Below are 15,637 nucleotides of genomic sequence, written 5' to 3' on the forward strand. Positions count from 1 at the left end.
AACTATAGGCCAGTCAGTCTCACCTCCATCCTTGGCAAAGTCTTTGAAAAGATTATTAAGGCTCATATATGTGAGAGCCCAGCAGGAAAAATTATGCTGATGGGAAACCAGCATGGGTTCATAGCAGGTAGATCATGCCTGAGTAATCTAGTCTCTTTTTATGACCAGGTTACAAAACGCCTCGACGCAGGAGGAGGGGTGGATGTCGTATACTTGGACTTCAGGAAGGCCTTTAATACGGTATCCCACCCCATACTGGTGAACAAGTTAAGAGGCTGTGACTTGGATGATTTCACAGTCTGGTGGGTGGCAAATTGGCTAGAGGGTCGTAACCAGAGAGTGGTAGTGGATGGGTCGGTATTGACCTGGAAAGGAGTGTGTAGTGGGGTCCCGCAGGGCTGGGTCCTTGGACCGATACTCTTTAATGTCTTCATCAGCGACTTGGACGAGGGAGTGAAGTATACTCTATCCAAGTTTGTTGGTGATACAAAACTGTGGGGAGTAGTGGACACACTGGAGGGCAGGGAACAACTACAGGCAGACCTGGACAGGTTGGACAAATGGGCAGAAAACTATTGAATGCAATTTAACAAGGAGAAATACAAAGTGCTGCACCCAGGGAGGAAAAATGTCCAGCATACCTACTGCCTAGGAAATTACCTGCTCAGCAGCATGGAAGCGGAAAGGGATCTGGGAGTCCTAGTGGACTCCAAGATGAACATAAGTCATCAGTGTGATGAAGTCATCAGAAAAGCTAACTGCACTTTATCGTGCATCAGCAGATGCATGACAAACAGAACCAAGGAGGTGATACTTCCCCTCTGTTGGGTGCTGGTCAGGCCGCAGCTGGAGTACTGTGTCCATTTTTGGGCACCACACTTCAAGAGGGATGTGGATAACTTGGAGAGGGTCCAGAGAAGGGCCATTCATATGGTTAAGGGCTTGCAGGCACCTGGACCTCTTCAGCCTCTGCAAGAGAAGATTGAGAGATGACCTTGTGGCTGCCTATAAATTCATCATGGGGGTGCAGAAGAGAATTGGTGAGGCTCTACTCACCAAGGCGCCCCTGAGGGTCACAAGAAATAATGGCCATGAGCTAGCAGAGAGCAGATTTAGACTGGACATTAGAAGGAACTTCTTCACAGTTAGAGTGGCCAAGGTCTGGAATGGGCTCCCAAGGGAGGTGGTGCTCTCCCCTACCCTGGGGGTCTTCAAAAAGAGGTTGGATGAGCATCTGGCTGGGGTCATCTGAACCCAGCACTCTTTCCTGTCTATACAGGGGGTTGGACTCCGTGATCTATGGAGGTCCCTTCCAACCCTAACATCTATGAATCTATGAATCTATGACCCAACCTCCAGTTGCCTGCTCCACTTTTTTAAACATTTATTTTTTTAGACCCCTGGATATCCAGGGGTCTAATTTTCTCCCCAGACGGCAAACTTGCAATGCAGGGAACAATTTTGTTCCTGTACATGCCTGTTGCCCCACCTCAAAGGGGTTTGAGGCGGGGCAAGAGGCACGTATGCGCTTGTGTGGACGTGCCCATGGAGTTTATAATGACAAGTCACAAGGTGTAATCACTGCTTAAAGAGGTGTTGCAGAGGGGTGGTATGAATTCCTTGCCAAAATCAGCTGGAATGATTCATGAACACAACAAGGTTCTTCGGTCAGGGACCTATCACTGCCAGCCTAACCATGAGCATGCTTGGGTGAATGTTGAAGGGGCTGACCACCTACATTTCTGATGAAAAGTTTTTTCATTTTTGTTTTATAAATGTATTTATGTATTTGGACTAATGCCTCCTTCCCAGAAACAATTTCAAAGAACAAAAATCACTGACAATAATTTGTAGTTTTTGGCCATCAGCTTGGCAATAATAATAATAAATAAAAACAATTTCAGCTTCAATTTTAAAAACTTATGTTGAAAAATTCCTGCAAAATCCTTTTTTACTGTTTTTAAGCTCTCATGGGATGCCTTCTGCTGCTTTATCATCTTATTCATTGTTTATTACTTAAAAGAAAAGGGATTTGAAACAACAGAAACACTTTCAGATGTTATTTTGGTGTGTCATTATCCTACAACTATTTAAGTAAAAGTCGCAACAGCTTGTTTAAGGAAAAGATTTTTGTGGTGAACCCATGAGCCAAACATTTTTAAAACCATGTGCTTGGCATATAAATGGGTCTCTCCTAATATTTCAAGGTGAATACCATAAATACATTTGGAATTAGGAAACAAATACTTTTTATTCTCTGCGGCAGTTCCACTGAAGGCAGAATTACACCACTAGAGAATCCAGTCTAATACCATATGCAGTGTATTTCAGGTGGGAATTTAAAAATGTTACAAATTACCAATAGGAAAGGCAAGGATTTCTTAGGGTGATATCTTTTATTGGAGCAACTGTGTAGTGGGGATGGAGTTTGGCCAGCTTTTGAATGCAAGACATTTTTCTCAGGTCTGATCTTTCTCACCACAAATGAAAGATGAGACTGACCCTCCTCCCTTTTGATAGGTCTTGATCTCCAAGTCATCAGTTTCTTTTCATCTGCTAATTGTGTGTCTGCTACCCCTGGGGATTTCTCTGACCTCCTCCCACTACTGTTCTTTACTATGCTGTTCCCGGCCCAGTCTGATCAGACCTGAGGAAAAATGTTTTGCATTTGAAAGCTTGTCTAACTGTATCCCAACTACTACATAGTCAGTCCAATAAAAGATATTACCCTGAGAAATCCTTGTTTCTTCCATAATTTCTGGACCAACTCAGCTATAGCATCTTCCTTACATTATGAATATTTTGAATAGGAGATGAAAAAGGTGGATTCTGTGCTTTTCAGTAGGGATTTTGAAGGTGAATATGTATATCACAGTCCTTAAAGAAGATATAACTAACCATGAATACATTTTTGATTGTTTTGCTGTATCAATATATGTGCAGAGTAGCATGTTATTTTTAGTGTTATTAAGGCATCTTCAGCACTTTGTGTTAAAAAGAATGTTATGTGTGGGTTCCATTTGATTAGGGTGAGGTTTGCAGAGGAATTAAAAATTTGGTATTCAATTCCTATTTAATCTCAAATGGGATTTTGATGCTCAGCCTTCACAGACACATTCTGCAAGTCCCAGTCAAAATATTTAACATGGCATTGTTGCCTTTTCTGCATGTCTTTGGGCATGTCTAAGTGGTCATTAATGCGCAGTGGTTACTTTGCATTTAATTTAGCTCTTGTATAATCAAGTACTAAATCAAAGCACAGGAACTGGAGTTACTGTGCAGTAGTGTCAGCGAATGCCTTTTAAATGATGCCACTGTCACGGGCAACTGGTGCCACCTTAGTTGGGGGGAGGGGGCAAGTGCCCTCCTAGTGACCAGTCCACAACTGGAGGGGGAGGGGTCCCCCTGTAGCCAATCTCGCCAACTGGGGGATCCCCTCTGGCCAAAATCACTGACCAGAAGTGGCTGCAGCACTCTCAGAAGTGGCTCCAGTGCTACATTCGATGCTCCCACACTCTGGTCGGTGCACTGGTTAGGGGGTGCACCAGCATTCTCAGGGGGTGCATGTGTACCCCTGTGCACTCCCAATGTTTCCCCACTGGCCACTGTGCAGCAGCCTAATAATGCTGTGCAGTAGTGTATTAGCACTGTTTGTGCTGTGACATGCTACTACACAGTAGTATTAGGCTACGGCACAGTTAGCATCTCATACAGATGTGCCCTCTGAACACTAATGCATTTAGTTATACGTTGTTGTTTATTCCACCAAGAATCTAGACCTAACCCAGAAGTAACTTCCCTGGATTAATCTGAACTATCTAAGGACACACATCAAGCTCTTGAACAGGGATCTGGGTTTTCCGTTTCCCATGGAAAAATGGAGAAAACCATGGATTTTACCCTTTACCAGAGGCAAATGCTGATTTCTCACTTTGCCAGAGAAACACATGAGTTTTGCAGTTTTGCAAACAGCTCTGTAGGCTGCCAAAGTTGTAGCCTGCAAGAGGCTGGGGAGAGCGGGAGGAGGGCAGTCAGGCAAGGGGTGCCATGTGAATGTATATGCAATGGCTGCCTGGCAGCCTGGAGAGCAGCTCCCACAAGTAAGTGGAGGGGGGATTGAGGCCCCCATAGGGAGGGAGTTGGGCAAGGCAGGGATGCGGCCCTACTGGGCGATGCATAGGGCTTGGGACCTGGGGCCGCAATGTTTGGCCACAGGGCCCTGGCAGGGAGTGGGACAGGGCTGTGGGTGGGTCATCTGGGGGTGGGGGGAGGTGGGGCCAGCCCCCACTGTTGCGTGCACTCCTAGGGGGTAGAGGGGACCTGTGCCCCCCAGATCTGTGTGCAGGACAGACATGGGCTGCCCACTGTGGGCTTGGGCTCCCTCCCTGCTGCCCTCCCCCAGGGCCTCTGCAGCTCTGTGGGTGCAACCTGGCATTGCAGGGCACAGCAGGGCTGCACAGGAAAGCTGCTTACCACTGAGAGCTCCTGCCCTGCTGATGGGTCCCTTGGGTCTGCACTGCCCTGGTGATGGGTCCCCTGTGCATGTGGCAGCAGTGTGGACAGTGACAAGGAGTGGTGCCCCTCCCTGCTGCTGCCTGGGCAGGCAATGCATTGCCAGGGCAGCATGGAACTCACCGAGGCAAGGAGATGCCCACGTGGCCCTGTTCTGCCCTGCAGCACCAGTTCACACCTGCTGGGCTGTGGAGGCACTGGGAAAGGGCAGCAGGGCAGGAGCCCAAGCCCACAGTGGGCAGCCCGCGTACCCGCCCCCATCCTATGCACAGATCTGGGGGACATGGGTCCTCCCTGCCCTCCCTCCCAGCCCCCGTGAGTGCACAAAGCAGGAGGGAGCTGGCTTTACCCTGCCTCACCCCACAGTATGGAGGCAGCAGGATGGGAGCCAGGCTTTGTTCTGCTGCAGCTGTCACTGCCTCCTGTGGGGGCAGGGTGCTGTGGACCTGGGTCCCTGGCCCCATAGCCCTGGTAGCTGGGGCCCCATTCTGGCAGGGCTGGGGGTGGCATGGGGCTGTGGGTGGGGGATGAGGGGCACTAGCAGGGCCAGGAGGCTGCGGAGGGAAGTGAGGGGCTTTTCATTTTAGTTGTGGATTTGGTTGTTTTTGTAAGAGAGTTTGTGATTTTTTTATCAGAGAATTTGCATTTTTTTATCAGGGAAAACCAGGATCCTTGCTCTTGAATGAGGATGAGTTAAGGGTGTGAACAGGTGTCTACTGAGAGAATAAGTTGTCTGTTGTGTGTTTTGGCTCCATAAAACCAACAATGTAGGATGAGGACATGTTTACATAACAAATGCCTTAATACAATATTGTAAAGTATTTGCCAAATATTATTTGCGATTTGAAGAAGTTATCAAATAATGAAGAAAAATGTATTCATGCTGAACATAGTCAATGATTAATGAAAAATTCATTGACTGAATTATTCGCAATGAATAATTCAACCAGCTCTAGTTAGTTTCCACTTCTATTGTAGATTACTGGAAAATGAAATGTACCACAGATTACTCTTCTAGTAAAATTTGTGTTTTTGTTTTTTTGGGATGAATGCTGAACAATTTAAGGATGAATTGGGACAATTTAATAGTGGCTAGGAACTTCAAAAGAATACTGAAAAAGAATATAAATTCCATAAGATTGGAATTTGGCTCATCCCAGAATACTGATTTAGGAAGGACTGAAGACTGGTATGTAGAGTGGCAGGGAACTACTTTTACAGAGCTGTGTTAGGAAAGCCAAGGTGCTTTGTTACAGGCTTACAAAGCTTCAGGCCGGTAGGGATTGTTAGATCATCTGTTCTGGCCTCCCATGGGTTATTAGTTACCATTGTTTGGGTCCAATACTTGGTGATGACTAATACATATCTCCTTGAAAAGTATCCAGACTTGACCTGAAGACAAGAGATAAAGAATCCAGCACTTCCTTTGTCAGCTTCTTCCAGTGCCTAATCACTTCTCATGATTAAAGTTCTGTGCCTTATTTCTAAATCCACTTTATCTCTCTTCAGCTTCCAGACATTGTTTCTTGTTATGTCATTCTCTAATAGATTATAGGGCCCCTTAAACTCCTGTGTCTTCTCCCTGTGAAAGTACTTAAATGCTATTATCAGGTCACCCCTCAATCTTCTTTTAGGTAAGCTGAACAAATGGATCACTTTCAGACATTTTCTCAAGCCCTTGAGCCACTATTGTAGCTTTTTCCTTCTTCCTTCCAATTTTTTCCACATCCTTTTTAAAATTTGTACATGGTATGCCATCTCTTATTATCATTTTACCAGTGCTATATACAGAATTAAAATTGCCTCTGTCTTTCTACTCACTACTCCCCTCTCTGTTCATTCAAGTACCATAATTGCCATCTTGCCATAGTGTTATGTGGGAACTTTAATGTGGTCTCTTCTGGGCTCAAAATAAATAAATTTGTAAAAGTAATGGTGACATGGGGTAACAAGGGTAAAATAGCTTATGCTATTTTACTGTATGGCCTGATTGATTTCCCAGGTTCACCACTGAGTGAATGGGGATGATTCAAAAGACACAAGGTATACAGTTTAAATATCTAGCAGGCCTGGGCAGGGACAGGACATCAGCCCTGTAGGGGATGGTTGCATGTAATAGTGATGTCACAAGGACCTTCAGCAGGGCCCCAGCCAATTGGACAGAGACTGTGAGCTCACAAAGGCTTTGACATCAAACATGTGGTCTAGGAGTGCAGGGCAGGGACTAAGGTCAGAAACCAGTGAGGTTTTACCTCAGCCGGTCTCATTTACAAGGTCTCTGTTTGCAGGCTGGAGAATGCTAGGATTCATGCCGAGTGGTAGAGAGGGAGTTCTTTAGTGACTTCTCTTCTTGCTATTTGTTTTCAAACTAAGCAGATTTCACCTGTTCAGAAGGTAAGAGCTCAAAGTAGTTTTATACTGTTCAGCTTGATCTGCCCATTGATAGATGACTTCTAGATAAAGAAACATGAGGTTATGTAGGCAGAAAAATAGTCTATCTAAGAATGTACACATTAACATTGGTGGAAGCATTTGGGGTGTGTCCTTTTTGGCTTTTTCCTTTTGTCAGTCATCCTTCTTTCTCTTCTACTTCTCTTCCCACTTTTTCTGGTTTTTCATCTCCTGAGGATAGTAGTGAAGGTGCCCAGCACACTTTGTGGGAAGCTAACACAAAAATGTGGAGCTAGAATACTCTCTGATAATGACCTCCTCTGATGCTGCATGATCCTTTAGGGTGAATGAAGACAATGCTGAGCCTCCAGGTCTTGGCGCCTCAGAACTCTTTATCCCCACATGGGATAGTTATGAAATTAACAGGGAAGACACCTGGGTCCTCGGTAGGGGAGCAAAGGGAGGGCTTTACACTGATTTTTAACAGAGCATTTCACACTGTCTCCTATGACGTTCTCATTAGTAAGATAAGGAAATACAGTCTAGATGAGTGTGTTCTAAAGTGATATATAACTTCTTGAATTATTATAGTCAAAGTATAGTCATCAATGTCTCAATGTCTAATTAGGAGGAGATATAGAGTGGCGTTCCCAAAGAGCCTGTCTTGGGCTGAGTATTGTTTAATATCTGCATTCATGACTTTGAAGATGAAGTTGCGTGCCTACTTAGCAAATCTGTAGATGACACCAAGTTGGGTGGATTTGAAGATACTCTGGAATGTAGGGTTGGGATTCAGAATGACCTTGATACACTGAAAGAATTGTCTGTAAATCCAGAGTAGCTAATGATGTTAATTGAATTAAACCAGTCAGAGAAGAGGTATGTATTTAGGAGGCTAGGAGACAGTAATCAATGGATAAGAGATGCAAGTTTTCATTGTTATCACAGGTTTCAGTAATAAGAAGTTTGTTATGCTTCTTGAGATAAAGTTCGAATGTTACTGGAAGTAGAAGAGAAACCCAGAATATCTTGAGATTTCAAAGAACATCTTTCCCATGTATTAGAAAGAAGGCTGCTTTCATGTCTCCCCTCTGCAATGTGCTGGGAAGTCAGAAGTTGATTATTTTGGTATTTAGCAGATTTTTTCCTCCTAGGTAAGGACAGTTTGGCCACCAGTAGTGGTCTGAATGCAGTTTGCTGTTGATCTCTTATTGGTTTGAATCTGTATAGACTTTTGGTTTTAATATTCTTACCCTGGTTCATGCTACTTGATGTGAAGCTTTTTTGATAAATCCTCCACAGTTAATCCAGCCACTGCTTCTTCAGGTTATGAATCGTCCTGACAATTCACATGAGTTTGCAGGCAGGATATATATGAAATAAAGAATCTGCTGAGGGAAGCTCCAAGAAGCCAGGCTTCAGGAAACAAATACCAAATGTTGGCAGAAAACCTTGGACTCTTCATGGATTGGCCAGGAAACAGTTAGCAACTGACTTGTTCTTCATTCTGGCCTTGTATAGAAGCCACATAACTTTTTAGTTTATTGGATATAAGTTAATTATCTTTAAAAGTCAGCTAATTGGCAAAACAACATGAAAGCATTGTCACCATGATGAATGATGCCACTGATACAATAACTTATCTGTGTTTAAGAGTGTCTGTTTTTTATAACTGAAGAAACCTGTGGCTTTTATTTTTGGGTCTGAACCAAGCTCATAGATCTAAATGTTCAGCAAATTCAGAATTCAGATATGAACTTACTTTGGCATCGAGAGCTGTGTGAAACAGCACCATTTTGCTTTGACTTTTGTTTCAGTGTTTTGATGGACCAGTGTTTCGTTTCGAGTTTGGTTTTGTTTTGAAAGCACTGTTCTATTTCATTTCATTGAAACAGTTTGCTGTTTCGAGTTTCACCCATAGGCTGTAATGGGGAAGCATGAAACAGGAGAAGGAGTAGCATCTTGTGAATGCAGGCAGATTGGGGGTCCGCACCCCTAGAGGAGTCCAGCAGAACCATCACAGGGAAAGGGTGAGAGGCTGCCGTTGCCACCTGGGACTGCTGCTGAGTGCAGAGCCTGGTGGAGGGAGGCGGAGAGCAGCCCTGGCGGTATGCTCCATTTTCTCCCACTGGGCTCAGTTCCATGGGCGCTAAGCCTAGCAGAGGGAGGAGGAGTGCAGCCCTGGTGCTACTGTGCTCCATCTCTCTCCACTGGGCTCAGTGCCCAGAGGCTTGCTGCCTGGCAGAGTTCAGCCTGGTGGGAGGTAGAGCACAGCACCAGCTCTGCCCACCTCCTACCACTGGGCTGGTCTCCGTGGGGCTGGTGGAACTGTTCAGAGCTCAGCCCGCTGTCGGGAGGTGGGCAGAGTTGGTTCTGTGCTCCCATCAGCTCTGCCAGTGCCACAGAGCACAGCCTGGCAATGGGAAGTGGGGAGAGCCAAGGCTTTGCTCCTCACCAGGCTGAGCCACATGGGGCTGCAGAGCCACTCAGAACTCAGCCTTGGCTCTCCCCTGCCTCCTGCCAACTGGCTGCTGCTTTGAAATGTGAAACGTTTTGAAACTTTTGGAACATTTTGACTGGCCTCATCTTATTTCCAGGCTGTTTCAAAGCTCTTTCTTTAGTTTTGATTTCACTCTTTCGAGCTCGAAATGAGTCAAAACACTGTTGAAATGAAACAGCCGGTGAACGGCCCTATTGGCTGCTATCTTTGTAAAGACCGAGCCAAACTTCCACTGCTGAAATTAGTGGTAGGAGCTGATGACTTGATTCTGGCTCATTGTTGAGGCCAGAAGCTGTAAAATTTGGAAGTGGGTTCTAAATAGGCTGACCACAAGGGCTAGGGACAGACATTACACATAAACCGGTCTAAGTGATCAGAAACTGGTTTAAACCTATAAGAGAATAAATGTTCAGTGCACATTAACCAGTCTGAAAATGGCTGAAACTGGTTTGAGATAAACCTGGTTGAATGTTGTATCAGAGTGAACTGATTTCGGTCAAACCGATTTACACAATGTCTGTCCCAGACCCCTTGCCGGTTTAAGATAAATCAGACTCCCCCAGCATCCTGGCATCCTCTCTGGGCTGGGCAGGGCTCTCTGCTCCACAGCAGGGCTAGCCCCTCCCCTCCACTCCCTGGCTGCAGCTACAGCAGGACTGCAGCGTGCTTCCCCCTCCCCTTCACCACTCCCTGCTAAGCAGAAATTCCCCCCTCCCCTCTGTCTTGCAGAGGGGTGTCTGTCTATTAGCTAGTAGACCACACACTGGCTACTAGGGCTGTGCATAGCTTCAGTCGCTGATTTGATTCAGAGGAGATTTGGCCCAATTTGGTGGCTGAATCTTCAAATCCGAATCGAATCAGGAGACCCATTAATCTCTCTGAATTGAATTGGAAGCTTCCAACTCTATTTGGAGAGATTCAACAATTTGGCCATAGACACAGCTTTATATGTTTTTTCTATGTACCTTGAGGTACCAGGCACAGCTTGTGAACGCTGAGATAGTGGGGCAGATGGAGCATTCCACAGAACAGCAGGGGGGTCCCCCGCATGCTTGGTGATGAACCTGGAAGTGGACCAGAAGTACTTCTAATCCACTTCTGGGTGTGCCACAGAGCATAAGGGGGATCCCCCACCACTCCCCCATTTCAGTGACTGGTGCCTCCTGGGTCTGGGGCAGCACCTGGGGTCACCCAACAGCTGATTGCCGAACCAGGGGGACATGGGGGAGGTCCTCCGCGTGCTCAGTGGTGGACTCAGAAGTGGACTGGAAGTACTCCTGGTCCAATTTTGGGTCCACCACCAAGTGTGCAGGGGACCTGGCCATGCTCCTGTGGGATGCTCCATTCGCCCCACCATCTCAGTGTTAATGAGCCACTCCTGGTACCTCGAGGTACATAGAAAAAACATCTTCAGATTCAGATTTGGCTGAATCAAATTGGGACAGTGATCTGAATCAGCGAATTGAATCACTGTCCCCCGAAATGGGCTGAATCTGAATTGAATACTGCCTGGTTCTCGCACCCCTACTGGCTACATTCCATGCTGAATCAACAAGTAGAATCAACAGGTAGCTGGTAATGTCCCTCTGTTGTTTTCTTGATGTAGCGATAAACACTGTTTAGGGTTAGGGGTGATAAACACTGTTATCAATTCCCTGCTGGGCTAATCAGAGCATCCCCCTGGGCCTGGCCATGCCCGCCCCCCCAGCTAAATACTGTGCAAGGAAAGGGAAGGCTGCTGTAGGGTGCTCTCTCCCACCCCTCGGCTTCTAGCCTGAGCCTGAGCAGCCATTTCTGGGATATCTGTACAGTTACAAAGTGATTCAGCCTTTCAGCCTAGCCAGGTTAGATTAACCTGCAAAGATTGAATTAATTCAGGCTCAGGCTTTTTGAATGTCTGTCCCTAGCCAAGGAAATCTGAGACATTTCATCTGCAATATCCAGGACGTTGCCCCTCACCTCCCCACCCCATGCTCTCAAAAATTGGTGGGCACTGGGCGGCGTGCTGGGCAGGCACTGGTGTCTTTATGCCTGCCTGCCTGTAAGGCTGTCTGCTCTTCTCTAACTCCAGGCCAGACTGTGCCCTGTGCCCCTGCATTTCTGGGATGCCCATTATAATTTTCAAGTTGAATGGGACTGACTTTGAAATCTGGGACTGTTCTTCCTAAACTGGGACATCTGGTCATTCATGTTCTAAAGAATCCCTGTGAGGTGCTGGGTTTTTTTAGAAGGGTGAAGAACTATAATGTTGCTGAAGTCAAAGTAAGGTTAATTCTATGGAGGACTGAGCCGTAAATTATCACGTTTTCGTTGGAAGGGTTGTTCTTGTCCACATGGGCTTGACAAACTGCTTCTCTCCAGAGATATTCTTAAGCCCCTAAAAAAAACCCTTGTATGGAGTTGTTATCTCTGTACTTTTTCCATTCACTTCCCAACCTCTTTTCTGAAGATGCAGTTATGTGCAATAGCTTCCTTCTTGCATATAAAGAATAGGAGTTGTTCAGATGTCAGTGTAATATTTTGGGTCACTGGAATTTTTATCACTAAACAGTTCTTCAGTGGCCTATATGAAATGGACATCAGTTCATTACCTTAACAGACATATATCAAGAACATACAAAAAAAAAAATAAAGTAAAAAAAAAGAACTAACTCTTCATTACAAATTATGTCCTTAGAACAATTGTCAGGGTCTGTTGAAAGTGATTTATCCTGATTCCCTAAAAGGTTATCTGTCAATATCTGTCTGTACTTTGGTTGCAAGCTGCTACTTATAAGTATATCATATTTAAGGGAGCCATTTTGACTGGTCAGCTAGGTCATATGGTTAATTTCTGTTCCCTGACTGCAGAAGTAGAAAAGTATATTAGTGTAAGTGAATCAGCTTTGTGGTACATATATTAGGTGTTGTACTGCTGAAATTTTCAATCCTCAAAATTTGTACAACATTCACTAAGGTTTGTTAACAAACACAAAAAGAATATGAATGCAGGATTGTGTGGGGTTGCATATCACCGTGTTAATCCTGAAACTTTAATTGCAGAAATATCACAACTAGTGAATGTTTGACATCAGAAATGGAGAATCCTCCCATGTTTAGCTAATTAACTTAGCCTAAAAGCTGTGTAAGTGCCCAAATCTTATGTGGATAAAGAAATGTCACTTTAAACATGTCCCTAAGTCCATATGATAACAAGGATCCAACTAGCCTTGCAAATAAGGTAACACTGTATTCTTAAAAAATGGATGAAATACTTCTTTTAGTCCTTCTTTAGAATGGGTAATTATTTTTAAATGCATTTAAAAAAGGAAGAGAGTACATTAGACTATCTACATTTCCTGGGCAGGAGGCACATATTAGTTATTTTAAGGAAGATACAAATATGATGAGAAGAGCTAATTCAGAATCTAAGTGCCTAAAATGCATGTTCATTTGACTGAAAGTGGGATGAAAAGTGAAAAACTGAAAAATATCTAGTATAATAAGTAAATGTTGGTTTGTTTTGGGTTTGTGTGTGTTTGCACTGGTTTCCTTCACCAAGCATGAAGGATTGTTAACAATGAAGGTTATTAGCAAACTTCATTTTCCTTCTGGGCCCTATTAAAAACTGTCCACTAGAAGAATTCTGTACTGTTACTGAAAGAATATATTAGGTTTAAGCCATCCATTTTTAACTCAACCATTTCACCAAATGGCTCAGAGTTTACATTGAAAAGATGTTTGGAAACCAGAACCCCTGCTGATTTATAGCATTTCACAAGATTTTATGGGAAATAGTTTATTGCGCTGGTTCTATTATGTACTGGACAAGACAAGTTATGTCAAAAAATACCTAGAATTGCAGGGATAGAATTTATATGGTTTTATTGTTTACTTTTGGGACCTGGTAGTTTTAAGAGGGCATGCCAGTGTGATATAGTGGGGGCCTTGTCCAGTGTAAATGGATGCTTTTTCCTGTTTATCAATTTCAGGCAAATATTTCTAAGATTTTGCTTCTATCTTTTAATATGTTATTATATGCCATATACCATAACCAGAAATGTAAAAGGTTACTTACAGAGTTACGTTTTCCTATTAAGCTGGAATCCATTTATTATGAGGAACTGAAGTACAATAAATGGAAGATTCCCAGTGAGTTAAACCACATGTAAAATAAGTACAAAATTAACCAGTTTAGGTACAAAACCTGCCCCAGGCCTTGCCATAATCATAAAGGTACCTACTTAAGGAGGGAGAAGGGAAATGAAATATTAACTCATGAAAAATTCTCACCAGCAAGGGATACAAGGCTTCTGTATTGTAATGTGCATAATTACTATTACAGATATGTAGATTGATTATCCTTGACAAGTGTGGATCTGACCCCAAGCGTGAGATGGACTTCAACTAATATAAACTACATCAGCCTCATCACTTGAAAATGTGCTGTTTGGTGTCCCGTTCCCTTTGTATGTGTACATAAATCAGCTTTAGATGCTTCAGCCACAGTTTGCCTTAAAAAATACATTGTTTTTAAGGTATTCTTGGAGTGCTTCAATTGCGGCTATAGCTGCATCATAGGACCTCACTTTCATCTCATTTACAGTGATGTAAATTGGGAGTAATTCTGTTGTAATCACTGACACAGTAGTCGAAGACTAGAATCAGGCTCTTAGAGTAGCACTCTATGAAAGAAAGATCACATTTGACAGAGATGAAGGATTGTTTAGAGGATAGTGCACCAACCCAGGTCTTGAAACACCCTCTGCCACATTTACAAGTGGCAAAACTCTCCTGCACTTCAGCAGGATCAGGATTTAGTTCATTGTGATGTATGATAGTTGTTTAAGTGACTAATGGAAAAAATGTAACACACCTACTGTGCAATTTAATAGGCTGATTTGAGGCATTTATTCTTCTGCTAGCAAAGTGAACTTGCCAGTTTTAATGCTGTTACTTAGGACTTGCTGTTTCATTACATTCACATCATACATAGTAGGTACATAATGATTTCAGTCTTTATATTAAGATTTTTAACAAGTTAAAATACACAAAGCTTGAGGGGGATCTTAGTCAGTGTAATATAAACTCATTTAAAATGTAATTGCTTTTTCTGGAATGTAAACATCCACCAAACTGTGCTGTTTGCTGGTACATTCATACTTCAAGACTGACATTCTTTGCCATACCACTAACTATAAACAAGAGATGGCAGTATTTCTGTTGCCAGCTTCTCATTTATGGCTGTATCTGAATTCACAGGGTTTTCTGAATACACAGAAATATACTTTCTATAATCAACTCTAAGAATATTATGACAGACCATTAATAGTCTGACAGCTAAATAACTGTTTCTAATGGGTTTGTGTTTTATTTCATTTCGAGTTATTGCCCACTGTAATCCCATTATCATAACAAGAGAGAATAAGTTTCAGTAAGAGAGTGTGTTGGTAACTGTCTTTGTACCCAGTCCTGAAGAACGTGCCCATTAGCAGTATGAAATCTTCAGATTCTGCCTTCTGGGCTCTGACCTGCATGGAGGCAGCTTATTGGAGATGCACTGCATGAATGCCGCATGCCCCTGGCAGCTGGGGGGGTATGGCAAGCTCTGGCAGGTGGCGGTGGTGCCATCTGCGGCAGGAGTGTGGCGGCAGTAAGTGTGGAGCTGCTGCAGGCAGCTGCAGCGCTGTTGGGGCGGGGGGGGAGGGGTAAGTGCTGACCAGTGGTTAGTGACCACCCAGAGATACTGCTGGCAGTGTCAGCGGCAGCCAGCAGTGACTGTGGACCACCCACAGATGCTGTCAGCGGTGGGGGAGGGGGTGTGGCAAGCTGAGATTGCCCATAGATGCCACCAGCAGTGTCAGTGGTCCTTTTTATAGGGGGTACACTGCTGCTCTCAGGGGGTGCATGTGCACCCCCTACACATCGCCAATGGTGCACTGTACAAATAAGGGCTCTGGATTACCAGAGGAACATAGATGTTATAATGCATGCAACAACTCAAATTCTGCAAAGTTGTATATACCTTGCTGAACTGAGACCTAAGTTAACCAGGTACAGGCAGTCAAAAAGTCTGAGGCTGAATTGATTCAGTCTTTGTAGGTTGCTCTAAAGTGCACAGATTACATTGAAGCAGAAGTGAACAGACATTTACCTTTGATTCAGGAAATGCAGTCACATGCCTGCAGTGGGTCAGAACAGAAGCCAGGGCGCACTAGAGCATGACTGTCTAACTATGTGTTCACTTTCTCTTCC

Source organism: Crocodylus porosus, unplaced genomic scaffold (assembly GCF_001723895.1).
Source record: "Crocodylus porosus isolate Cpor-Errol unplaced genomic scaffold, CroPor_comp1, whole genome shotgun sequence".
NCBI classification, from domain to species: domain Eukaryota; kingdom Metazoa; phylum Chordata; order Crocodylia; family Crocodylidae; genus Crocodylus; species Crocodylus porosus.